This window comes from Onychomys torridus, chromosome 11 (genome assembly GCF_903995425.1).
Source record: "Onychomys torridus chromosome 11, mOncTor1.1, whole genome shotgun sequence".
Classification (NCBI taxonomy): domain Eukaryota; kingdom Metazoa; phylum Chordata; class Mammalia; order Rodentia; family Cricetidae; genus Onychomys; species Onychomys torridus.
Window position 1 is genome coordinate 56,723,573 of NC_050453.1, and position 26,869 is coordinate 56,750,441.

Consider the following 26,869-nt stretch of genomic DNA (forward strand, 5'->3'; position numbering starts at 1 on the left):
ACAAGCCCCCATACTGATGCCTGGCTGCCAGCGGATGGCGCTGTTGGGAGGCAGTGGAACCCTCAGGAGGTAGGAGCTAGTGGAGGAAAATGAGGTTATGGAGGAAGTGCTCCTGAATACATATATATGAGGGCCCCCAACCCCCTCCCTCTCTTTTACTTCCTGACAGCCGTGGTGTGAGTGACTTTGCTTAATACCACGGTATCCAACCTGGCCACAGGTCCAGTGCAACCATGGCCTGAAACCATGCACCAAAGTCGATCATCTTCCTTCCAAGTCATCTCAAGTGTTTAGACACTGAGGTAAGAAGCCACCACACACACCGATCACAACTGGCATGCTGTCAACCACACTTGGGTAGTTATACAGCAGCTCTACTGCGGCTACTCCACAGCTATACACCGACGGTTCTCATGACCCCCTTCGTAGAGAGGTTTACTGGTTTAACTTACTAAGACAGTGGAATTCCAGAGAATGTTTGGTTCCATTTAGCCAGTTACTACAGTAGATATTACAAAGGGTACAGAGAGCAGGCAGATGAAGTAATGCACTGGGGAAAAGGTACCATGAGAGCACCCACACTCTATCGGCAAGCACCACCATCTGGAATCTCTCTCCTCTGTTCAGCATCTGAGAAGCTTCTCGAACGCTGTCCTTTTGGAGCTCAATGGAGATGTTATTGTGTGGACGTGGTTGACTAATTACATCATTGGACATTTGTGAGCAACTCAACTTTCAGCCTTCTCCCATCCTGAATGATCAGGGTGGTGGGGGAGTACAGGCTGGGACCCAGTAAGGTTCCCCCAGAGGGTCACATGGTTACTTTCTGCTTGCAAGCATCCTCTCACCCTGAGGCGGTGCGGGCCATTAGTCCTGAGTTCATCCAGAATTTTCATTGCCCTGGGGCAGGAGAGATGCTCAGCAGTTAAGAGCTCTTGCTGTCTTTATGGAGGACCAGAGTTCAGTTCCCAGCACCCATGATAGGCAGCTCACAACTGCCTGTAACTCCAGCTCCAGCAGATCCAATACCCTCTTTCAGCCTCCCCAGGAACTGCACTAGTGTATGCGTACATACATACATACAGACAGACATGCACATACACTTAAGTAAAAATAAAATCTTTTTAAAGGATTTCCTACCCCCTTGTCTTAACCCCGACTTCTCTAAAGACACTTTAGAGCCTAAAAAGTGGTTAGCAATGGGGGTGACAAGAGGAAACACAACTATTTCTAGCTCCTGAATGTGCTTTCTTTGGTATTTGATAAATGTGGGGCAGAACCAGCTCCCCCCACCTATTAAGGAGGACAAAGGCAGTGACTGGCTATCTATACCTGTTCCTGAGTTACCACCTGAAGCAAATTATTGTTATTACCAAGTTATCAACCCTCTAAGAATCTCTTAATGGAAACGCTAACAGCTCATTAACTATAATGGCTACCATCCTTCCATCAGAGGGATGGCAACAGCCTGGAAGCATCCTTTCCCAACCCAAAGGGCCCCTGAAAAGGATGGTCCACATTAGACAGCAAGGTCTTGGCATCAAGACCCACTCTATAGTTGTGGGCAAGTCCTGCTGCACTCCCCAGCCCTCTGTGTGTCCAGGACCTGGTTTGCACCCTGAGAGAGTGCAGCACATCTGTGGGACAGCTGACACAGAGGGAGCTAGCTACTGCTGCCAGCTGACACAAGACATTAGCGGCAGACACCATGCTGCAAGACAGGCCCTGTTATCGCAAGGGAGCTGCTCACAGTTTGGTTTTTGTCTTTGTTTTTTTCTTGGAAATTATTTACCTAAATGAAATTGCTTTTCCATTGGGGCAGGGTTCAAAGCTCAAAAGATAAACTCCCTAAAGATGCAAGCCTGGGAAAATAAGGAGGAAGAACATTAGGTGAACCCCAAGGGGAAAGTTTCCACGCCATAAAAACTACACAGCGTTCTTTCAGACCATCAGTTAATTTTAATTCCAAACGTCCAAAGCCACTATCTAAGGGAACTAATTAACTGCTAGCGCTCCCTCTAAAGTAATCTCCCAGGTTTGTAGGAGCAGAGTGCCCAAGGGTTCCTGCTTCCCTTGGCCCTCACAGTGATGTTGCGTGAGGCAGGGCTGGCAAGTCTGAGGCCTGAAGCCTCAACAACCCTCAATGCTCGTCCAGCCTTGTCAGGTAGTTTAGTGACTGAATCCCTGAGGACTCGCTTACCACACTAGCCCTTCCTCTAGAGCAGTGGTTCTCAACCTTCCTCATGCTAAGACCTTTTAATACAGTTCCTCATGTCGTGGTGACCCCCAACCATAAAATTATTTTTTCTTGCTACCTCATAACTGTAACTTGCTACTGTTATGAATCGTAATGTAAACATTTTTGGAGCTAGAGGTTTGCAAAGGGGGTCTTGACCCACAGGTTGAGAACCACCTGCCCTGGGCTCTATGGCGAAGTGGCTGCTAAGGCCAGAGCTGTATCTCACCATGGGAAGATGCTGATGTGTCCTTCATCGGCTGCTCTGGCTGTTGTGCTTAAAGAGAAGCCCTTGTGTAGCTTTTAATTTTTACATACAGTCATCTGCATGTGGATGAGTACATACAGAGGGCAGAAGATTGGACAGGACACAGAAGAGGACAACAGAACACATGTGACACAGGAGGGAGACCACTGGGGTCGGAAGGGTTCAGTCAGGAATCGGGAGCAGGAAGATGGGGGAGGTGAGGAGAGTCAGCCCAAACTAAATACCTCTGGCAATGTGTGAGGGGCCTGCTACTCTGCAGGCCAATTTTTAAAATTCTTTCTTAATCTCCCTTCCCGGTCCATTTTCCTCTCTTCCCACCCATCGGAAGCTATCCTGGGCTTTTCAGCGTTGGTTTTGCTGACTTGCGCATTGCTATTTTGTGCCCATGTACTTTTCTCAAAAAGCTCCTGTCTTCCATGTCTTTAATTCATGTTCCAAAACTTGGGAGGGAGGGTTAGTCGTAATCTCCGTAAGTTCAATGCCTGCTTGATCTATAGAGGGAGTTTCAGGCTAGCCAGGGCTAGCCAGGGAAACTGTCTCAAAATGCAATAATAATAACAACAACCAAGGGAAAACAATAACAAATCACCAAAGAAGAATCACCAGTAGAAAAGAAATCATTCCAGCCTTTTCAAATACTTTAGAAGATATCAGGGAAAGGGGCAACCCCAGGGTTGAGGAGATCTCATACTTACGCTAACAGCTTCACGAAAGCTCAGGACTGAGGTGTGACGTGGTGGCAGATCATTCACCCAGCATGGGCAGTCATCGGTCCCATCCCTGTCAGTGAGGAAGGAGAACCTGGGAGGTGACACTTCCACACTGACCAGAAACTGAGGGACAGCGGCCGTACTTAGTCCTGCCCCCATGGGGGCTCCTGCAAAGCCTGGGCTGCCTGTCTGCAGAGCCCTTCCTGATGTTTCTGTGAACTTAGCCCAGGCTGAGCCCTCCTAGGACATTCTCTGCACAGCTGGAGGGGTGACGGGGAAAGTCCCACAAGTATCCCCAGACTTTCAATCTACAGTTTCATCAAAGGTTCCAAGCACACTGAACACTTTCTGCTACATAACAAAAATAGTCTTAAATCAGTGCTCCAAGAAGCCCTAAAAGTCTAACAAATTTATAGAGCTTTTGTGGGAGACGGTAGTGTTTCCAGCAACAAAACGACCCAGGGTTGAATTCTGGCTGCGCCCAGTTCAGAGAGGTGGGCTGAGGAGAGGAGGGACGGCATCAGGGAGGTGTCCAGCAGGATGCCATCGTCAATGACAATCCTGACACAGGAGCATGGGGCTGAATGTTCCAGAACATGAGCACTGTAGGGATCCTCGACTGCACAGGGCTCCTTCCCTGTCACTGAACTTTCTCTTCACAAACCTGTGAGCCAGGCCAGAGGGTACAGGATTGCAAACTCAGGAAGCTGAGGCAAGAGGATCTCAAGTTCAAGGCCAGCTTGCACAGCTCAGTGAGACTTTATCTCAAAAAGAAAAGTAAAAAAGAGGCCTGAGAATATGGTTCAGTGGAACATTTAACATACTATATACACACACCACATATGCACATATACACCACACATGCCATACACACCATACACACACATACACACCACACACACTATATACTCACCCATCTATGTACATATACACACTACACACACACCACATACACATCACACATACTATACACAAACATACAAACCACACACACACACACACCACACATACCACACATATACCATACACACACATACATACCACACACACTACATACACATCCATATATATACATACACACTATACACACACCACATACATACCACACATACTATACACAAACATACAAACCACAGACACACCACATATACACATATACACACATTACACACACCACATACACATCACACATACTGTATACACATACACACCCACCCACTACATACACACCCCATATATACACACACACCACATACACATCACACATACTGTATATACACATACACACACACCCACTACAAACACACCCCATATATACACACACACACCACACACACACACCACACACACACACCACACACACATATACACACATTACACACACTGACCTCAGAGCTATAAGGAAAGACTCTGGAAACCATCATGATGCAGTTTTTTGGTAACAAAGTCTGTGTGCCAGACCGTGAGACCATTTTCACGCCCAAGGTCCAAAGTCTAAACAGAGGTTTGACCACATGGAGAAGTTTTTAAACTCAGTGAACTGACCCTGCATATGTGTGCCAAGTCGGGCAGCTGTGCCATCTCCTAGTGACACACACAGCGAAGTCACAGAAAGCAGTATTGATCCTGACCCTGAACTGACAGGACCACCCACACACACACACACACACACTGTCATGTGACAAGCACACGAGCTATGGAGCTCTGTGGAAAAGCTAACTAACACAGAATCCTAAGGAGGGAAGGTACAAGGTTAGGTCAATTCACAGACAGTGGAGAGCCTGCACACACACAGTGGAGAGCCTGCACACACACAGTGGACGGCCTGCACACACACAGTGGAGGGCCTGCACACACACAGTGGAGGGCCTGCACACACACAGTGGAGGGCCTGTACACACACAGTGGAGAGCCTGCACACACACAGCGGAGAGCCTGCACACACACAGTGGAGAGCCTGCACACACACAGTGGAGGGCCTGCACACACACAGTGGAGGGCCTGCACACACACAGTGGAGGGCCTGCACACACACAGTGGAGGGCCTGAACACACACAGTGGAGGGCCTGAACACACACAGTGGAGGGCCTGCACACACACACAGTGGAGAGCCTGCACACACACACAGCGGAGAGCCTGCACACACACAGTGGAGGGCCTGCACACACACAGTGGAGGGCCTGCACACACACAGCGGAGAGCCTGAACACACACAGTGGAGGGCCTGAACACACACAGCGGAGAGCCTGCACACACACGGTGGAGGGTCTGCACACACACAGTGGAGGGCCTGCACACACACAGTGGAGGGCCTGCACACACACAGTGGAGGGCCTGCACACACACGGTGGAGAGCCTGCACACACACAGTGGAGGGCCTGCACACACACAGCGGAGAGCCTGCACACACATGGTGGAGGGTCTGCACACACATGGTGGAGAGCCTGCACACACACGGTGGAGGGTCTGCACACACACAGTGGAGAGCCTGAACACACACAGTGGAGGGCCTGCACACACATGGTGGAGGGCCTGAACACACACGGTGGAGAGCCTGCACACACACGGTGGAGGGCCTGCACACACACAGTGGAGAGCCTGCACACACACGGTGGAGGGCCTGCACACACACGGTGGAGAGCCTGCACACACACGGTGGAGGGCCTGCACACACACAGTGGAGGGCCTGAACACACACGGTGGAGGGCCTGCACACACACAGTGGAGAGCCTGCACACACACAGTGGAGGGCCTGCACACACACGGTGGAGGGCCTGAACACACACGGTGGAGGGCCTGAACACACACGGTGGAGGGCCTGAACACACACGGTGGAGAGCCTGAACACACACAGTGGAGGGCCTGCACACACACAGTGGAGAGCCTGCACACACACAGTGGAGAGCCTGCACACACATGGTGGAGGGCCTGCACACACACAGTGGAGGGCCTGCACACACACAGTGGAGGGCCTGCACACACATGGTGGAGAGCCTGCACACACACAGTGGAGGGTCTGCACACACACAGTGGAGAGCCTGCACACACACAGTGGAGGGCCTGCACACACACAGTGGAGAGCCTGCACACACACAGTGGAGAGCCTGCACACACATGGTGGAGAGCCTGCACCCTAAAGAGTTCTCCGCAACAAAAAAAATGAGTGAGTGGCATGGTTCGGTGGCAAAGCCCTTACCTAATATGGATGAGGCCCTGGGTTCATCCCCAGAAAGAGCAAGTCAGGGGGGTGTTAACAGAACTTGATTCTAGATAGCACCTGAAGGGACCTTAAGGGATGGCCAGAAGCCAAAGACTTCCCAAGAGCCACTGTTTCCTGGAGCTACTTCGTGCTGGGTCCTGTTGCACATTTTGTGTGGATATATCCCATCTCCATGGCTCTGTGCTTCCGCCCAAATGGCTGTCACAGCTGTGTCAGGGGACGAGGCTATGAAGAACTTAACTTGCTCTACATCGCCCAGCTAAGCAGAGCAACAGGAAACTGAATTCGGTTCTTTTTCACTCCCAAACTTCCAGGTTTCCCTTAGTTCTCTGAGTTCCGCATCCCTTGATGGTTCCCACCAAAATGGGGTACTGAAGGAGGGAGGGAGGACTCAGAAGATGCCTTTCACCTTAGTGGTACAAAGTGCTGGCACTTGCCTCAAAGCCACTAGGGGGCGATATAAGGGAAAGGAGGCGAGAACCTGTGGAGCCAGGAGGGGACCTGCACAGAGCTTGAAGCCAGGTTTGCAGAGAGTGGCAGGCTCAGAAGTGCGACCTTTCTCGAAGAGCCATCATAGGGTTGTGTTTTATTTGTTTCAGTTACAGTAAAACGCAAATAACAAATTAATTGCTCAAAGCAAACAATCCCATGGTGTTTAGCTCATTCACGGTATTGTACAGCCACCACCTCTGTCTAGTGACATCTCCATCATCCCGAAAGAAAACCCCAAACTCGTTAAGTGGTCCTTTCAGATCTCTCCACCCACCCACCCTCACCCCGTAGCTGGTAACCACCAATCAACATTCTGTGGTCTGGATGTTTCGTAACGGGATCATACAGTGTGGCTATTTGTGTCTGGCTTCTTTTATGTGTTTTCAGGGTGCATGTAACATACCCATCTTTCATTCCTTCTTATGGCTAAATGATAGTCCATTGTGTAACTACCCCACAATTTGTCTCTCTCTTCACCCCTACCGGACATTTGAGTGTTATTTCTCTAGAGGTTTCTGCAGCTGGTAGACGGCTTGGTGGTAAATGTGCTGCTTATCACCAAGTCTGATGATGGCCTGAGTTTAATCCTGAACCACATATCATAGGAGGTTACTGTGAGTTGTCCCCTGACTTCCACACACATACTATGACACATGCATGCACACATAAGTACACAAGAAATAAATGTGAAATTTTGTTTTAAGATTTCTAAAGGGGCTGGGGAGATGGCTCAGAGGTTAAGAGCACTGGCTGCTCTTCCAGAGGTCCTGAGTTCAGTTCCCAGCAACCATATGGTGGCTCACAACCATCTGTAATGAGAATGGGTGCCCTCTTCTGGCCTGCAGGTATACATGCAGGTAGAACACTGTATACAAAATAAATTTTTTTTTTTTTTTTTTTAAGGATTTCTGAAGTTACCAGGCATGGTGGTGCATGCTTTTAATCCTAACACTTGGGAGGGAAAGGCATGTGGATCTCTGTGAGTTTGAGTCCAGCTTGGTCTACAGAGCAAGTTCCAGGACAGCCAGGGCTACACAGAGAAACCCTATCACAAAAAACAAAAACATTTTTTTTTTCCTGAAGGCAGATATGGTGGCAGCACCCATACTCCCAGCATTTGAGAGAGATAGGCAGGAGAATTAGAGGTTTGAGATCAGGGGCTGAGAGATGGCTCAGGGGTTAAGAGCACTTAACACTCTTGCAGAAGACCCAGGTTTGGTTCCTGGCACCAACATGGCTTATAACCATCCATAACTCTAGTTTCAGGGAATCCGGCACTGTCTTTGGGCCTCTAGGAATGCACGCAGTAGACTTACTTATGTGCAGATGAAACACTCATACACACAGAAAAAGAAGAAGAGAGTTACTGCACCGGGTTCTTTTATGTCAACCTGACACAAGCTAGCCTCACCAGAGAGGAGGGAGCTTCAAGTGAGAAAATGCCTCCGTAAGATTGGGCTATATGCAAGCCTGTAGGGCATTTTCTTAATTAATGATTGATGACGGAGGGCCCAGCCCTTTGTGGGTGGTGCCATCTCTAGACTAGAGGTTCTGGGTTCTAAAAAAAAGTAGGCTGAGCCAGGTGGTGGTGGCGCAAAAAAAAGAAGGCAAGAAGAAAGAAAGGCTGAGCAAGCCATAAGGAGCAAGCCAGTAGGCAGCACCCCTCATGGCCTCTGCATCAGCTTCTGCCTCCAGACTCCTGCCCTGTTTGGGTTCCTGTCCTGACTTCCTTCAGTGATGGACTACAATATGGAAGTGTAAGCCAAATACACCCTTCCCTCTCCATGTCGCTTTGGCCAGAGTGTTTCATCACAGCCCTAGCTAAGACAATTACAAAATAGTTGGTTTTTCTTTTTTCTTTTCTTTTTAGGTTTTTTGAGACAGGGTTTCTCTGTATAGCTTTGGAGCCTGTCCTGGAACTCACTCTGTAGCCCAGGCTGGCCTCAAATTCACAGAGATCCACCTGCCTCTGCCTCCCAAGTGCTGAAATTAAAGGCGTGCACTGACCACCACCACCCAGTGGAAAAAAGTTTAAGTTTGAGATCAACCTTGTGTTACCCTGTCTCAAAACAAATAATAAATAAATAAATTCAGGGGCTGGAGGGAGAGCTCAGTGGTCAAACACTTAGATAGTGTGCTCTAGCCCCTACTTTCATCCCCATCACCACAAAAAAAAAAAAAAAAAAAAAAAGATTTTTGCTTATATCCCATGCTAGAGTTGTAAACACATAAACACACTATCCTGAAAATCTACCGAGAATAAGGTTCCTTGTACAATTAAAACTAGTCAGGTGTGATGGCACATGCCTATGATGCCAGGACAGTGGAGGCTGGGGCAGGAGAATCATGAGTTCAAGACCACCATGAGGAATATAGTCAGACCCTACGTCATAAGAACCCAGGAGCACTTAGTATGTCCGTGATCCTGACTTTGATCTCAGCACTGAAACGGCAGTTCAGCAGCAAATCTCTTGTTCCCAGGACACCTAGTTTTACATTGTTTCAAGTCCTCATCTCCACCTCAGATATTTAAGGCAGGGAATGGTCACTCAGTTTTCTTTTCACATTTTGCCTTTCAAGCCTTTATTTTACTTACAATTTTTACACCGTATATATTTAAAATACCAATTCTAACGTGATAAAAGACGCTGAAAACACACTACTTCACCAAGAGAAAAAGCAAGTAAATTGCCCCCATGTAATCCCTAAATAAATAAATAAACCCAGTGGGGTCATTCATTCTAACGGGCTACATTTAAAAATTCAGCACTGTAGACAACAGAGGACCAAATACAAAGCAATCAGTGTCCTCCCCAAGGCTGGAGAAGGAGACGAAGCAGGGCCGGGTGGCTGAAGCCTATAATGCCAGCACTCCGGGGCTGGGGGTGGTAATACAGACCGAAGGACCACTGAAAGTGCTTGGCCAGCCTGGTCTACACAGCAATCTGCCAGGGCTGCATAGCAACACCCATCTCTGTCAGTCCATAACAGTGTGTCAGACACACACCATAGGAATTAGGGCAAGACGCTGTGTGGGTACAGGGAGAATGCTGGGGGGGGGGGGGGGGCGGGATTCTGTAAGGGAAGTAACACACTGTGTCCAGACAATACAAGACAAAGACAGAGAGACGGTGGGCGCGGTTTGCACTGTTTGGATGTCAAGTGATGTGGGGGTTTTGTTCGTTTGTGTTTGGTTTTGGTTTTGTGATGCAGTTTCTCTGTGTAACAGCTCTGGCTGTCCTGGAACTGCTCACCCTGTAGACCAGGCTGGCCTGGAACTCAGAGAGATCCACCTGCCTCTGTCTCCCGAATGTTGGGATTTAAGGCGTGCGCCACCATCACCTGATTATAAGGAGATGTTTTACGCAAGCTTAAGCTGTACATTTGTGGAATCATGGAACAACTTGTGAAGGAGTCAGGAGTCATGGGGGCGGTGGGAGGGGATAGCTAACATAATAAACACATGTAAAAAAAGGAAATCAAATGTCAAGTTGGCAGTTTAGGCATAATGAAGACATAAAATACATCCATTACACCTTGCTGTCTGCTTTAGAACAACATTAGATACCACTAACGTCTGTCCTGTGATGTCAAGCACTGCACCCAGGACTGGAATTTACTCCTGGATAACCATCTGGCTGGAAGAGAAGTACTTTCATCATCAGAGGCTTCTCATTCTTGTTGACTGAACTCTACCATAGCATCCACGAGCACGCCTCACGTGGGGGTGTGTGTGACAGGAAGCGAAGGCAGACTTGCACGCCCACCCTGGTGCACACTTACACAACTAACTCACTGCGAGCACCGACTACATGGTGTAACAGTCCAGCTGGAGGCCAGTGTACTCAAGACTGCAAAGCAGAGTTGGGCAGAAGACAGAGGTCCTCAAATGCACGAAAGGTCAACAGGGTGCTGAGCGGGCTCAAGAGAGCTGAGCCAGCCCAAAGGGACCCTGTTTCCCATCAGGACAACACGCCTGCACCTGAGAAGCTGTGTATCCAGAGGGGGTGGTCCCTTTGCGCCATCACTCAAAGGCACCATGTTTGTAGGAGAGGCCTAGCAACCCCTCTCCAGCCTGGCTTACATGGAATTTCTCGCTTCCGCATCTCTATACTAGCAAAACCCTTATTCATCTACTGAAGTGTTCAGCCATTTTGTTGTGACGGATGGAGCCAAGGGTAGGCCACTAGTAATGACAGGGTCATTCTGGTAAGAGGTACCAAGAAACGTCCAATAGAAATAAAAGGGAATCCCGGCAGAGACTATTTTCCCCTTACCAGAACACCACACCAAGCATTAATCTTTGCATTCTGAACACATCAGCACCTTTTATATAATAATTAATGTATTCATTATTACAAAATACTTTTGTTTCATTACCTAGTAATAAAACTGATAATTTAATAATAAAAATCAGCCCAGCAGTGATGGCACGCACCTTTAAGCCCAGCACTTCAGAGGCAGAGGCAGGCAGACCTCTGTGAGTTCCAGGCCAGCCTGGTCTACACAGGAGACAGCCAAGGCTGTTACACAGTAAGAACACTATGACGAAAAACCAATATAATAAATAAATAAATACTAGTAATAACCACCAACAATGATGTATTTCCAAGAAACAGACAAGACAAAGATTCTGTATTTAAAGACTTGTTCCTTTTCAGTGAGCCACTGAAGATGTACGATGTTTATTGTTGATTAATGTTCGCAATCAGAAAGCTTGGTGCTGTGCCAAAGGCTGATGGCACTTGTGTTTCCAACTCCTGAGCATTACGGGCAAAGCAAAAGTCACAAGAGGGCCCGGCCCCTTCCCCCACAGGACTCTGCCTATCACAAATCTGAGCATTACAATTCTATGTAAAACTTGGGTAAAGGGAGTTGACAGAATGCTTGCTCACACTCGGTGTGGTGCGGAGTCATCTCAGATGTATCCAGGAACTGGCCTGCCTTCACTCTGCCTCACAGGGCAGCCACTGTTGTCTGGCTGATGACATGATTGACTCCTCACCTTCAGAATAAATTCATCTTGCTTGCTGCCTTCAGTGTGGCACCATCAAAGGCAGGGTTTGTGTGGTGATATTTTATCTGTGTCCCCCAATAAAGGTTATCTGAGGATCAGAGGAAAAAGCCAGCTACTATATTAAACATAGAAGTCAGGCAATGGTGGCACGCGCCTTGAATCCTATCACTCAGGAGGCAGGGATCTGCCTGGATCCCTGTGAGTTCAACGCCACACTGGGAACAGAGCCAGGCATGGTGGCACACACCTTAAATTCCAACACTAGTTAACCACAGAGGTCTGGAGGTCTGTACAGACAGACAGGAAGTGACAGAGCTGGGCAGGAAGAGGAAGTGATGTAGCTGGACAGAGAGCAAGTGAGATAGCGGAACAGGAAGGCATATAGGCGTGGGTAGACAGGAAGTAGGTCTCTTTGGAGACTGAGGTGTCAGTGAGGTGAGGTTAGTTTGTGGCTGTTCCTATTCCTCTGATCTCTCAGGTTTTCATCCCTATCACTGGCTCCAAGTTTTTATTTAATAAGACCATTTAGCAATTCATCTACAGATTTGGTCCACAGCTATTGATCGCTGTGGGAAAGAAGTCTGTCAAGAGGTGGCCTTTACCATGATTACTCTGACACTTCCGGTCTCTCTGCACCCCAGACAGCTTCCTCCATAGTCCTGGACTAGCGAAAGCAGACATCACTCACGGCATCTTCAGGCTTTCCACCGAATCATTTCCTCCACGGTCCCCTTCATCCCAGTCTGTTCTAAGGCTTGCTCCTCCTCCTAAGGTAGAGGACAGGGAGACTTGTCACAGGGCCACCAATGTGCCAGTTCCTGAGAGTAACAGGTGATGTCAGAGAACCTCAAAGGAGCCTCCAAAAGGAGATGTCACAGGTAACAGGACTGCGCTCTCACCGGCACCCGTAACAATTGATCCCCAATTTCATGGCATAGGAAACATATGTGCTGTTTGCACTTAAAAATAAGTATCATCATCTTCAAATAAGAATATCAGAAATTAAACAAAATAACATAGACATTCAGGGCTGAGGATATAGCTCAGAGGTAGAGTGTTTGCCTACCATGTTCAAGGCTCTATGTTCAATCTCCAGTAATAGTAGTAGTAGTAGTAGTAGTAGTAGTAGTAGTAGTAGTAGTAATAATAATAATAATAATAATAATAATAACAAATAATGAAGATAATGTTAGATGTTTAATGTTAGTGGTTTAGGTAACAAAATCTTTGATGCCTGAGAGCAGGGGCCATTGTGGTAGGGCACATGATGAGGCCCCTCTTCCTGGTTTGCAGATGTTCATTTCCTGCTGTATTCCCTCAATGCAGGGAGAATGGCATTTCTCAAGTCTGTTCTTAGGATATCATCTCATTCATGAAGGCTCAACTCTCATGCCAAAATTACCACCCAAAGACCAGGATGTCCTATTCACAGTGAGGATTAGGGCTTCCACATATAAACTGTGGGAACACAAACACTTAGTCCTCAGCGTGTGGCAGAGAAGTGTGTCTTGCCATAGCAGGTCTAGGATGGGGCCTTTAGGATTTCCAGACCCCCACACTCAGGTCACTAAGAACTACTACCCATGACTTAAAAACTTTCCCCAGCCAGTCAAGGTAGTACACACCTTTAATCCCAGCCCTCAAGAGGCAGAGGAAGGAGGGTCTCTGTGAGTTCGAGGCCAGTCTTGTCTACACAACAAGCTTTAAAACAGCCAAGACTATATAGACCCTGTCTAAAAAAAATAAAAAATAAAAATAAGAAAAAAATTTAAAAAAAAAACTTTCACAAAGAACAAAATCTCGGTATTTACCTATGTGACTTCTCATCCCTTAGACATACCAGGAACTTTCCACAAGGAAGAGAAAGGTAGAACATTCCAGAATGGTTGAGCCAGAAAGACACTAATATAGCAAAATACTTGATATCATCGCATATTGCCATACAAAAAGCAAAGTTATTGATTTCAAACCCCAGAGAACACCGCAGTGGTGTTCTAATATTCCCTCACAGGGACAGCTGGATGGATGGAGATGTTAAGGGGAAAGGGGGCTCATCTATGCAAAATCAGTATATCAATAACTGATAAAACAGTAGCTATTAAAACTAATTTTAAAAAACCTTCCAAGAGGGGTTGGGGATTTAGCTCAGTGGTAGAGTGCTTGCCTAGCAAGCGCAAGGCCCTGGGTTCAATCCTCAGCTCCACAAAAACAAAACAACACAAAAAAACCTTCCAAGGATATAACTAAAGCTTGGACGTCATAAACTTGGCCCATGTTGGCAATCCCAGCACTGTAAACCAGGAAGATCTCCAGATTAGGACTAGCCTGAGCAACACGGTAACATCCTGTTTGGAAAAAAACAAAACACAGGATGGGGTAGAACATGCTTTTAATCCTAGCAGGCAGAAACAGAGGCAGGCAGACTTCTGTGGCTTCAACACCAGCCTGGTCTACACAGCAAGTTCCAAGCCAGCCAGGCTACATAAAAGACTCTGGAGGGCGGGGAAAAAAAGACACTTGATGCCCTGCTCCAACATCTTTAAAATGGGCAGCTCAGCTCCTGGCACACATTAACTAATCAGTACTCCAGTTTGGACTTTACCACATGAAACAGAGACCAGAGCTGCTCCTGCAGGGTCCCTTCCCTGCTGGAACCCACAGTCCTGCTGCTGGGGAGTTTCATGCCCAGTCCCTTGAACTACATGGCACCAAGTTCAACAGCTTTTATCTCCTAGGCAACACGTCATCCGACCTAGGAGGCTACTGGTTGTGACACACGCCAGCCACTTATCTGCCTCAATGATGAAAAAAAAAAAAAAAAGAAAGAAAGAAAAAGAAAAAAAAGAAAAGTATCACCAGACGGAAACACAAAACTGGTCTGTATTTCAAAATCAATGAGATGTGGTGTGTCCTGGATCTAAGCTCCTTCTAATACCAATGTACCCGTCCTCTTCCCATGTCCCCTGGGCTGCAGTGGTTACTGTCTAGCCTCCTCCTATACTCTTGTTTATAATAACGGATCTGCTTGTGCGCAGGTGCAGGTCAGAGGACAGATTGTAAGAGCTGATTCACACCTTCCCCCTTCCACCTTGCTGCATTAGACAGGCTGACCTGTGAGCTTCTGGACAATCCTCCTATGTGTCGTCCCCTTTTCTCTGTAGGAGCATGGGGCTGATAGGTGTGCACCGCTGCGTTCAGGTTTTTGTTTTCTTTTGTTTTTTTTGAGACAGGGTTTATCTGTACAGCAGCTTCGCCTGTCATGAAACTCACTCTGTAGACCAGGCTGGCCTTGAACTCAAGAGATCTGCCTGCCTCTGCCTTCCGAGAGCTGAGACCAAAGGTGTGCGCCACCACTGCCCGGCTTGCATCCAGCTTTTTTAACATGGGTTCTGGGGATCGAACTCAGGTCATCGGGTTTGGCAAGCCTGTGTTTTACCCTCAGAGCCTCAGAGCCATCTCACCAGCTCCTGCTTCCTTCGTTCTTGACCTCTGCAATCCATGCTCTACTCCACTGACCATTTCCAGGTTCACCACTTCACACACCCATCTGACCATTTCCAGGTTTTGTTCTGGGCTTCAAAGTCTTTAATGGCTTCCTGGTGCCCCTGGCAGAAAGATTAAAGACTTAAGGATGCTTAATGGCACCTGTCCCTGCCATGTCCTGACTCTATATCCTCAGTTCTCAGCCAACTTCTCACCTCCAACCAGACTCTCATTCCTCTACAGATCAGAGATTATCTCCTCAACCACCACACATTCTGCTTCCCATGGGCTCATCTGCCCCTCAACCCCCCTACTCCTGGCCTCTAAATCTAGACTAGACAGTACTCTAGTGCATGGGCACAAAGGGTCTCAACATCCGCATTTGTTGCCTGCAAAGAACACCCTGCCTGATGGCTAATGCAATTGTACCAGAAGTAGTCCCACAGAAACTCCTTTCTGCGGAAAGATGATAGTGTTTTAAGGCAAGTGGTTCTTAGAATGTGGTCTCAGGAATACAATGTGCTGACTGACCCAGGCCTACACCACATGATCCACCACGGGTCACCCAGTTCTGGGGACTGGTTTAATCTCCTGAGTCACAAGTGGGAAAGCCCACATGGGTTCCGCAGGGAGGAGAGCAGAACATGACTACCAGAAGCAGGCAAAGGTGCTGAAACACCCTAGAGAGAAGTAAGGTCCAGGTTTAGCCCACCAGAAACAGCCCTATCTTATGATATTCACCTGAACTCGGCATCCCTCTGGAATGTGACTGGTGGGGAATGTGACTTTTCAATATTGCTATTCTACATTTTTAGAAAGATTTATTTTATGAGCAGGGCATGGTGATGCACACCTTTAATCCCAGCACTCAGAAGGCAGAGGCAGGCAGGTCTCTGAGTTTGAAACCAGTCTGGTCTACAGGTGAGTTCCAGAACATCCAGAGCTATGTGAAGAGATCCTGTCTTTAAAAAGACAAAAAAAAAAAAAAAAAAAAAAAAATATTTTACGTGAGTATTTTCCCTGCGTGTATATGTCTGTGTACTGTGTGCATGCAGTACCTGTGGAGGCCAGAAGAGGGCACTGGCTTGCCTGGAAGTGGAGTTACAGGCAGTTGTGAGCTGCTGTGTGGGTGCTGGAATTGAACCTAAGTCCTCTGGAAGAGCAGCTAGTGCAGAATTTTAGGTCACAGATACATATTCAGGCCGAATCTTGTTTAGATTTTTTTTTTTTTTACACATTTTGGAACAAAATAACTAGTTTCCACTAAAAATGAATGATGTTCTAAAATTATTTTATTTATTTATTTATTTATTTATTTACTTATTTATTTATTTACTGGGTTTTGTTTGTTTTTTGTTTTGTTTGGTTTGGTTTGGTTTTTTAGACAGGGTTTCTCTATGTAACAGCCCTGGCTGTCCTGGAATTCGATCTGTAGACCAGGTTGGCCTTGAACTCACAGAAATCTGCCTGCCCTGCCTCTGCCTCAAAAGTGCAGGTTAATGGCATGCACCACCTGGCAAGACTCTCATCTCAAAAGAAGGAAAAGAAAGAAAGAATTAACACTGAGAGCTAGGGATGTAACTCTGAGACAGAGTACGTGTCCAGCATGCCTAAGGCCCTGGACTCAGTCTCCAGCACTACAAAATAACAATAAAATAAAGAATTAACATTAACAACGGATGTAAAATAAGTATATCTTCACCTCAAGAGCAGAACTTATTGCCTGTGACTGCACTAGAAGAATCACATTTGATGTGTCTTTAAAAATCTATACCCCTACAAAGATAAAATACAAGCTACTCAGGGGAAAGAAATTACTTTTCACGTTGCCAACTCAAATGGTATCTGGCCATGTGGAACAAAGCAGGGACCCTCCAGGGAAATCTCCCCGGGGAACAGGGGACTCTTCCCAACAGAGCTCCAGCTGCCTCTCTGGTATTTGCTTGATGACCATTGGGACTATGCAATGAATTTTTCCACAGCTATATAAGCCACTAAGACAGTGTTGACAGTCACACCAATCACCCGTGGCATGGGGTGGGATGGGCATGCAAACTAACAGACTTTTCCTACAAGGAGATGCTTACTGGATTAAGAAGATTTTGCATGGCCATGTTAGAACCTGGACAGAAGTTCTACCTTGGTTCCTGTGATAAAAATTCAGTTCCCCGGGCACAGGGCTTCCCAGAGCAATGAAAATTCCCATCTCCACCTACTGTGTCCCCTCCCCATCCCTTGGCACAAACCCGATGCCCTCTCAGCATTAGGGAAGAACTCTGAGAGGCACCCCATTCCTACAGGGTTGGAGAACTGCATCCTCCACCCTCAACAGTTGGCCTCAACTCTCTGCCTCTTATCCTTTATCAGCAACCCTACTGGAAGCTCCTCACTCCCATCAGCCCTAGGGACCACTCCATTCCTTCTGGTCCTCCGCCTCGGCTGAAACTTCACCCTGAGTTAAAGGTAGACTGGGCTGCATAGTGAGGTTTTTGTTTTGTTTTTTTAAATCATAGTGGTAATATTTTATTTGTGCTCTGATAAATAAAGCTTGCCTGGAGATCAAGGGGAAAAGGCCAGCCATTTTAACTAAACAAAATCAGGCAGCACACGCCCTTAATCTGATCACTTAGCAGGCAGGGTCTCTGTGTGTGTTCAAGGCCATACTAGGGAACAGAGCCAAGCATGGTGACACACGCCTTTAATCCCAGTACCAACCATAGAGACCTGGAGGTCTGTACAGACAGACAGTGACAAGGAAGTCAGGTAGCTGGGCTAAGATAGCCAATGAGAGGGCAGAACAGCAAGGCAATAAAGGTGTGGGTAAGACGGAGTGGCTGGCATTTGGAAGCTGCAGAATTGGTGAGGTAAGGTTGGCTGGTGGCTTTCTCTATTTCCCTGATCTCTAAGGCTTTCACCCCTATATTTAGCTCCGTGTTTTTTATTTAATAAAACTGCTTAGAAATTCATCTACAAGACCTTGTCTCAAACAAGAAAAGAAGGGTGCTCCATCTCCACAGACAACATGACTCCTGGGCTCAGGTGATTCTCGGGCCTCAGGTCTGGCTTCTGGACTACAGAATGCTACCACAGCCCACACCAGACGCCAATGGCTCTGCACTAAGAACAGGCTCACAGAAGGTGCTTCCTAACAGCACCTCCAAACTGTAACTCACATTCTCGGGAAAATGCCACCACACGCGTTAAAGGTTCTGCAACACTGATTGCCTGATTAGGACTGAGTGCTTGTGGAGAGTTGGAATGACGCAGATTCCAGAGCCAAATGACCTTGAGCTATCTTTAGACTCTTGAGTAGTCATTTACTGCCCACCTCTGTGTTTGACGTAACATCCTTATGCCTAACTTGTGAAGCCTTTTGGGATGTATTAAAAGACCGCCAGGCTAACTTCCCCCAACTCCGAAGTTGAGACTATAGACAGTTAGCATCCAAGCCTGTGACAGAGATTTGCCCAACTTCGCTGTAACCCATTTTGCTGGAGTTTCCACAGACAAGAACTGTTCCTATAAAAGCTTCATGAAGCGATTACCACCACTTTGGAATACAGCATTAGGGGTGACCTAAATCCATATCCTCTCCTATTCAACTTAGAATCTCTTATTTCCTTTGAGGTGAGCCCTATGTTTTGTGTTGACACAGCCCTATTATAATCTATTTTAAACAAGAGGAAACTGAGGCACAGTTGATTGACCTATCCAGGATCATGTAGCCAGCTGGGCGGAATTACGTTTTTTTGAGTCCCACTAGCTGCTTTTCCGGATCCAATCTCAACTCCTCCCTCCTCCTCCTGCATTTGGATAAGGTTTTTGACTACGCTGGCTGGATGTTGGGCTAAGACACCAGCTCCTGAGAATCACTATTGTCCTCACTGTGAGCATCCATGAGCCTCTTGGGTGCAGCAGCCTGGCTTCCTAAACTGCTTTCCCCTCACAGAAGACTCCAGAGCTGAGTTAAGAACAGAGACTACTGGGGAGGCAGAGGCAGTCGGGTCTGTGAGTTCAAGGCCAGCCCCGTCTACAGAGCTAGATCTAGGACAGCCAGGGTTTACATGGAGAAACGTTGTCTCGAAAAACCAAAAAAAAAAAAAAAAAAAAAAAAGACTAACGTTTGAATACCTGATCAGAGTCATGTGGTAGTATTGTGTTCCCCAAAATGTTGTGCACCCTAATAAACTTATCTGGGGTCAGAGAACAGAACAGCCACTGGATACAGAGGCTAGAAAATGGTGGCACTCACACCTTTAATCCTAGCATTCCAGGGGCAGAGATCCACCTGGATCTCTGTGATTTCAAGGCCACATTGGAAACAGCCAGGCATGGTGACACTTGCCTTTAATCCCAGGGAGTGATGTCAGAAAACAGAAAGGTATATAAGGTGTGAGGACCAGAAACTAGGAGCTTTTGGCTGGTTAAGCTTTTAGGCTTTTGAGCAGCAGTTCAGCTGAGATCCATTTGGATGAGGACACAGAGGCTTCCAGTCTGAGGAAACAAGACCAGCTGAGGACCTGGAGAGGTGAGGTAACTGTGGCTTGTTCTGCTTCTCTGATCTTCCAGCATTCACCCCAATACCTGGCCTCAGGTTTGATTTTATTAATAAGACCATTTAAGATTCATGCTACAGAGTCAGCAGCCCCGGAAGGAAGGCTGTTTTCCAGGGCTGCTGATGCTTCCGGTTCTCGCAGGCTCACAGGTGTACCACCCCACCCCCAAACCATCCCCACCCCACACCCAGCAGCCTGGTGTGAGACCCAGCATCTACACAGGGGATCAGAAGGGCGCTCTCTGCAGCTAGCTGCCAGCTAACATGCCTCACCTGGATCCAGGGCGCCAGCCACTCACCAGGTGATGAAAAAGCTTTGTTCCCGGGACCAGACCCACCTGAGATCAATGACGTCTACTGGAGGCCATTCCGCCCTCCTCTTTAGTCTCAATGGTACCACTCCTTCCCCCCCTCCCCGCTCTGGACTACCCTTATTTCTTTTTAAAATGTCATTTCGAGGTACACATCTTTCGGGAGCCCGGCATGTGGCACACACTTTTATTCCCAGCACTAAGGAGACAAAGACAAGGGGATTTCTGTGAGTTCAAGGCCAGCCTGTTCTAACATAGTGAGTTCTAGGACAGCAAAGGCTACATAGTGAGACCCTGTCTCAAAAAGAGGGGGGGGGGAGCAAAAGGAAAGAATAGAAACAATGGGATGGGGTGGGGTTCTTTTCTCCTCTTGGTGATTCTTCCACTTTGTTTTTGCTTTTTAAGACAAGGTTTCTCTGCGTACTAGCTGGCCTGGAACTCGCACTGTAGACCAAGCTAGTCTCGAACTCGGAGATCCACCCGCCTCTGCCTCCCGAGTGCAGGGATTCAAGATGTGCGCCACCACATCCGGCTCTTTCTCCCGCTTTTTAAAGGAATTCTTCTATATTAAAAAGTGACACGACTGTGTTTTATAAGCAGACGACCAAGTCCTAGCCTTCCAGACTTTACATCCAGGCTCCAGTTCCTATTTACAAGTGCCCAGTGGGCTCTGGCGGCTAATTAACATCTTGGATTGTTTTCTCAAAATCCAGAGCATCATTTCCCGGGTGAGCGGGATCCGAGGAGGCCTCAGCGGGTTTGCTCTTCCTTCCTCTTAAACCTTCTACATCACTGGAGGTCGGAGCCCCAGTGTTCGAAGGAACCTGGCCGCGCATCCGCTGGTATGGGAGGAATACAGTGGGCTCCCCCCTGAGGGGCGGCCCCAGCTACCCAACCGCAGTGAACCCCGCTCCTGCATTAAAGAATCGCGTCTGCTCTGCAAACCCGTTTGCACGCAGCTGGGGCGCCTTTTATTACCCGCCCAGAGGGCTGTCCTTGGTAACCCAGCCTGTTCCCCAGGCTCCCCTCTCTCTAAAGAAAGTCCGAGTCTGGTCCTCTCTTCTGGAAACCCATCAAGCGAACCCTCCTCCCTTTTCCGTTTCAGACGGCCTTGCTGAGAGGCGCCAGGGTCATTCCCAGAACCTCGGGTCACACGCCTGGATCCCGTGGAGAGGCAAAAATCACAGCGTCTCCTTGATGCAATTACTCCTGGTGGACTCGGGGAAGCGTGTTAGCCTCCCATTCCCACTGCTGGAGCCACAGCGCAGCAAGCTGAAGACAGTCTGCGGCCAGTCTTGCTGTCACGGTGGAGGGAATGGTGCGCTCGGCATCGCTGTTGCTGAAAATAACGCTCCCAGTTTTCATCACCGCATCCTTCCACTGCGATCCTGCTGAGCCTCCGCCGCTCTGCTAAAATAACGCTGGACCAGCGCTGTGGCTCACTGTGTGAGTACCTACAGGGAGGGATTCCCGTCAGAATCCCTGCCTGCCGGTGACCCAGTTCCTCCATTCGGAAGATAAATTCGTCCCGCACACATTGTTGTTACAGCTTCCGTTCTGAAATTATACATAAAAGGCCCAAGCTGAACCCGGCCTGTTTCAGACATTGCAAAACATGAATCCTGGGGGGTGGGGGCGTGTTTGTTTTTTCAAGACAGGGTTTCTCTGTGTTGTTTTGGTGCCTGTCCTGGATCTCTCTCTGTAGACCAGGCTGGCCTCAAACTCACAGAGATCCGCCTGGCTCTGTCTCCCGAGTGCTGGGATTAAAAAGCGAGTGCCACCGTGCCTGGCAGTTTCTGTCTTCTTTTGTGATGGTCTTTATAAACATGAATGAATTCATAAGCAGGTATTTCCTATGTCCTACAAGGCATTTTAGAGCCACACATTCTTGTTTCTGGGCTTCAGGCCTCATAGGCTTCCTGTTAAGAAGCCTTCTGAGGGCTGGGCTGTGACTCAGTTGGTGGAATCCCCAGCACTGAGTAAACCTGGAGCAGTGGTACATTTCTGTAATCCCTGCACTGGAGCAATGGGGGGGGGGGGGGGGTCAGAAGTTCAAGGTCATCTTCATCTTCCCATATGGGTCAGCCTGAACTACAGGAGACCCTCTCTCAAAACAAGAGACACCGGTGAAAGTGGCCTTAACCCAGAGCACATTGGTTTACATGGGGAACCCTTTTCCAAAACTGTGTATGAATGTGCTGTGAAGCTTATATGTTCAGACTATGCTTTGGGAAGCAGTAATTCGGGCCGTCTAACCGGTAGAGTAATAGTAATGCCCAACTCTGCGGCAACACCTGAGAAGAGGCAGGTGTGGTGTATACTCCTGTGACCTGAGCACTTGGGAGGCAGGATCCTGCCTTAAAAAATCCACGAGAACCAAATGCATTATAAATGAAATTTTAAAGAAGTCGATGGGCAAGGCTGTCCTAGAATTGACTAAGTAGCCCAGGCTGGCCTCAAACTCAGGGACAATTCACCCTCCTCAGGCTCCTCAGTGTTGGGTCAAAGCCTGCACCACGCCTGACAAGCCGATGACCTGAAATGCTATTTGTGAATTTTGTAAGTCCTGTAGGGAGATCTAAGTTGGGGGGAGGGGGTTGATTTGCTTTTTTGCCTCAAGTAACCATGCACAGGGGCAACATGTAAGAACCCTGAATAAGAGAGGTTCCAAAAATAACCCTTCTCCTTCATGGAAAAACTAAACCCAAAGTGTGGTTCACTGTACTTCCACTGAGCCAGCCTCTCCTAACCCTCACACACCTGGAGCTTTTTGAATGGTCCCTAAGGTGTAGCCCTATGAAGTGGTCAGGACCAAAGGCCACCCACCCCAGGCCAGACCTATCAGGCCCTCTGTGTCAGAGCTCACAGGAAAATGTGCACACACACACACACACACACCTCACCCCTGAGAACAAAATCGCATCCTTTTCAAACTGGAACTGTTATCCAATGAAAATATTTTACAAAAGCACTCTGTGTCGAACACCATAGGAGGTCAAGTGTCAAGTCATAGGAGACATTGTACCTGAGTCACAAAGCCCACATTAAAACACCTTCTAACCAGTGAAGCCTGGTAGAAGCTGAGACAGGAGGATTGCCAAGTTCAAGGCCAGCCTGGAGAATTTAGGGAAACCTTGTCTCAAATATTGTAAAAGGAAAAAAAAAAAAAGAGCACTGAGGATGTAGCTCAGTGGTAGAGCACTTGCCTACGACGTCTGAGGTCCTAGGTTCAATCCCCAGTGCTTCCGATAGATAAATATGGAAGATAAGTAAATAAATACTCATCAAACAATTGCCTTTGACTCTGCCTGCCTACACAGGGCTCCCTGTGGCTCCCTTTCTCCCTTGCCCCACACTGCGAGGCCCCCAAGACAACAGGAATACAACCAGGGGATTAGGATTCAATTTGTCTCCTGTTGCTCACGACACATAATGGAAGACTAGACAAAAACCGCATTTCCATAAATACTAATTGACTGGTGGCTGACGGACCCACTGAGGTGCCTCTAACAGTAATTATTATCGGAGAGAGGCTGGACTCAGATGCAAATTCCGGGCTCCCGGTTTTGCCTGGAGGTTCTTTTACATTTCAAGGGAGCCTCCCAGTTTGAACCTGACTGTGAAAAATGAACCCAAACAGGCGGGCAAACACTTTTCAAATTCTGTTCTACCCACGACATTTGCATCGCTCCTGTTGACATTTGTCGACTGTCACTAGGCCCTCTCTATCCATCATCTTCTCCCACACAGAAGAGCCTGCAACAGTGAGGGCCCATCTATTTGCTCCTTGTTCCCTAATAACAGAATTTTATGGCAACTTTTCAGAGGAAAGGAAGTGATAGGCATGATGTACCTCATTAAACCCCCCAACTGCTGCTCCTGTTGAGATTCGACCTTGGACTCATTTAAATGTAAACAAAAGCTTAATTCCATCTCTAAGAATTACGGACACCACAAAGCATACATCAGTAAACAAATAAGTTAATCCTGAGAAATGGCATCGTCACCAGCCCTATGAAGACCCAGAACCTTCTGCCTAAAATGCTGATATTTGAACTAGCTAGTTAGGTTTAAAGAGAAAAAGAAATGTCCAGTGTACACATGGCTAAGACTTCATAACAGGTATCCACCCCCAGAGTTCTTGTGAGTTCACAGAAACGGAAAGTGATACTTAATTGTCAAAATTGAAAATCCTCGGAGGCACAAGCACAAGCCAGCTTCCTCTTTACTCTGTTCTGCTCAGTCATTTCTCGGGAGTGCAAGAGCTCTTTCGGCTGTTGGTTCCAAGAAATGGTTTTGCTCTTGTGAATAAGAAAGTTCGTAAGATCATTCACTACGGACACCGTTTAAACTAGGAGGCTCGGGTGTAAAGCACCAGCGGCAGCTCCAAGGAGTCTCTCCGCTTTGACAACTGTGCAGACCTTTGAGTCCGCCAGCTGTGTGCTTTTTCTCTCACTAACGGAAGGAAGCCCATCAAACACGGTCTCTCCACCTTCGTGACTGCTGCTTAATCTCGCTTTACTCTTCCGCAGAGATTTGGGGGGCAGCTTGATGAGACACTTTGTCCACAGGCTATCCAAGCCACGGCTAGGTTGCTAATGGGATCCTAACATTACATTTTACGGGTCAAATTTATTTGAGGTCAAGAAAAACCCGGACGGGGTAGGAGATGAAGGGGGAGTGGAAGGCTGATGTCTATGCTGCCACCTGTCGGCCAGATGAGGAAATACACAGAGAGGGAAGAAAGCGCTCTATTTGTATTCATAGCCTATTTATATTCTGGTCCGTAAATGCTTCTTAGGTTTGGGGGAAGGGAGCTCACGGGCCCTTTAAAGGATATTGCAAAAGCCCGGACCTGTCTTCAGAAAAAAATTAAAAACACGCACAATATATATTTTTAATAAAATCTTTTTGAAAGATTTATTTAATTTAGTTTATGTCCATGAGTGTTTTGCTCATGTGGATGTATGTGCACCACATATATGCCTGGTGCTCTCAGAGGTCAGAAGGGAGTGGTGGATCCCTAGAATTGGAATGGTTGCCTGGTGACATGTGGGTGCTAGGAATGAAACTCTGGTCTTTTGCAAGAACAAGGTGCTCTTAACCACTGAGCCACCTTTCCAAACCCCACAATTATATATGTATATAATCATGTGATATATATGTATATATATGTATATATATATGTATATATATATGTATATATATGTAATTATGTGTGGATGTATTTTTTAAGATTTATGTATTTACTTATGCATACAGTGTTCTGCCTGCATGTATGCCTGCATGCCAGAAGAGGGCACCATATCTCACTATAGATGGCTGTGAGCCACCATGTGGTTGCTGGGAATTGAACTCAGGACCTCAGGAAGAGCAGCCAGTGTTGTTAACCTCTGAGCCATCTCTCCAGCCCCCCACAATATATTTTTGGTAGACAAATTTAGACAGCCCAAAGTCCATCCATTTACCTAAGCAAAGTAGCCTCATTTTTCAGTGCTGTGGCAAAAAAAAAAAGAAAAGTACAAATAAAAGAAACCATACATTCTGGGACAATAATTTGAATGGAAGATTATTTGGAGATTTTTTTCTTTCTTTTTTTACATTAAATAATTTTAATTTTTACTTCAAATCTGGTAGTTCACTACTGGAAGAAAAAACAAAACAAAACATTTTAACCTTATCTTACAGCCACAAACAGTTGCATTTGCGGGGTAATAGAATGGAAATGGTTCTGTGGGCCTTCTGGGTGGTGTTCTCATCGGAAACAAGATGCTATTGACACTCTCCACTGGATTCTGGACCCCCACAAGACAGGAGTAGGTGCACAAGGACATATTCCTTCTCTGTCTCTGTGACTGTTACACAGAACCATCACCTACCTCTGATATGGCTTTCCCCGGTGCTGGGGATGATCACCACCACCACCCCCTTGGAAGTGCTGGGCAAGCACTGTACCACCAAGCCACACCCCTAGCTGCTGAGATGTTTTGAATGTACTCTAGCGATCTCCATCTTTGGAGACATCTCTACTCCATCCCCAGTCAAAGCTATTTCCCCCATGTCCCGTCTAGAAAGAGAGACCTGCTCAGAGTCCTTAGAGCATCTGAAGACCTCCCCAAATAAGCCTCCTGGCTTCCTCTTTCATAGAGTGAGTGACAGGCACCTACAGGATAGCTTGGTCTAGTCCATCCAGCACACTTGTCCTTTCAGCTCTCAATATAACAAAGATATTAGCCTGGCAACACTTGCAAGCCTACACACATCTCACGTCTTCCTTCATGAGATTAGCACTCTGGCTGCTCTTCTGGACGAGGGCCCTGATTCAGTTCCTAGCGCCTATGTTGAGTGGCTCACAACCACCTCTCACTCAGTTTCACAGGATCTAAGCCTTTTTCTCCCTCCATGGTCACCAAGAGCACACACACACACACACACACACACAGACACACACACACACACACACACACACACACACACACACACACGGTGCACATACATGTATGCAAACACACATACAGAAAAAGTAAAAATCCATCTTTAAACAAATGTTAGCGCTCTCCTATGAGTCCCCTAATA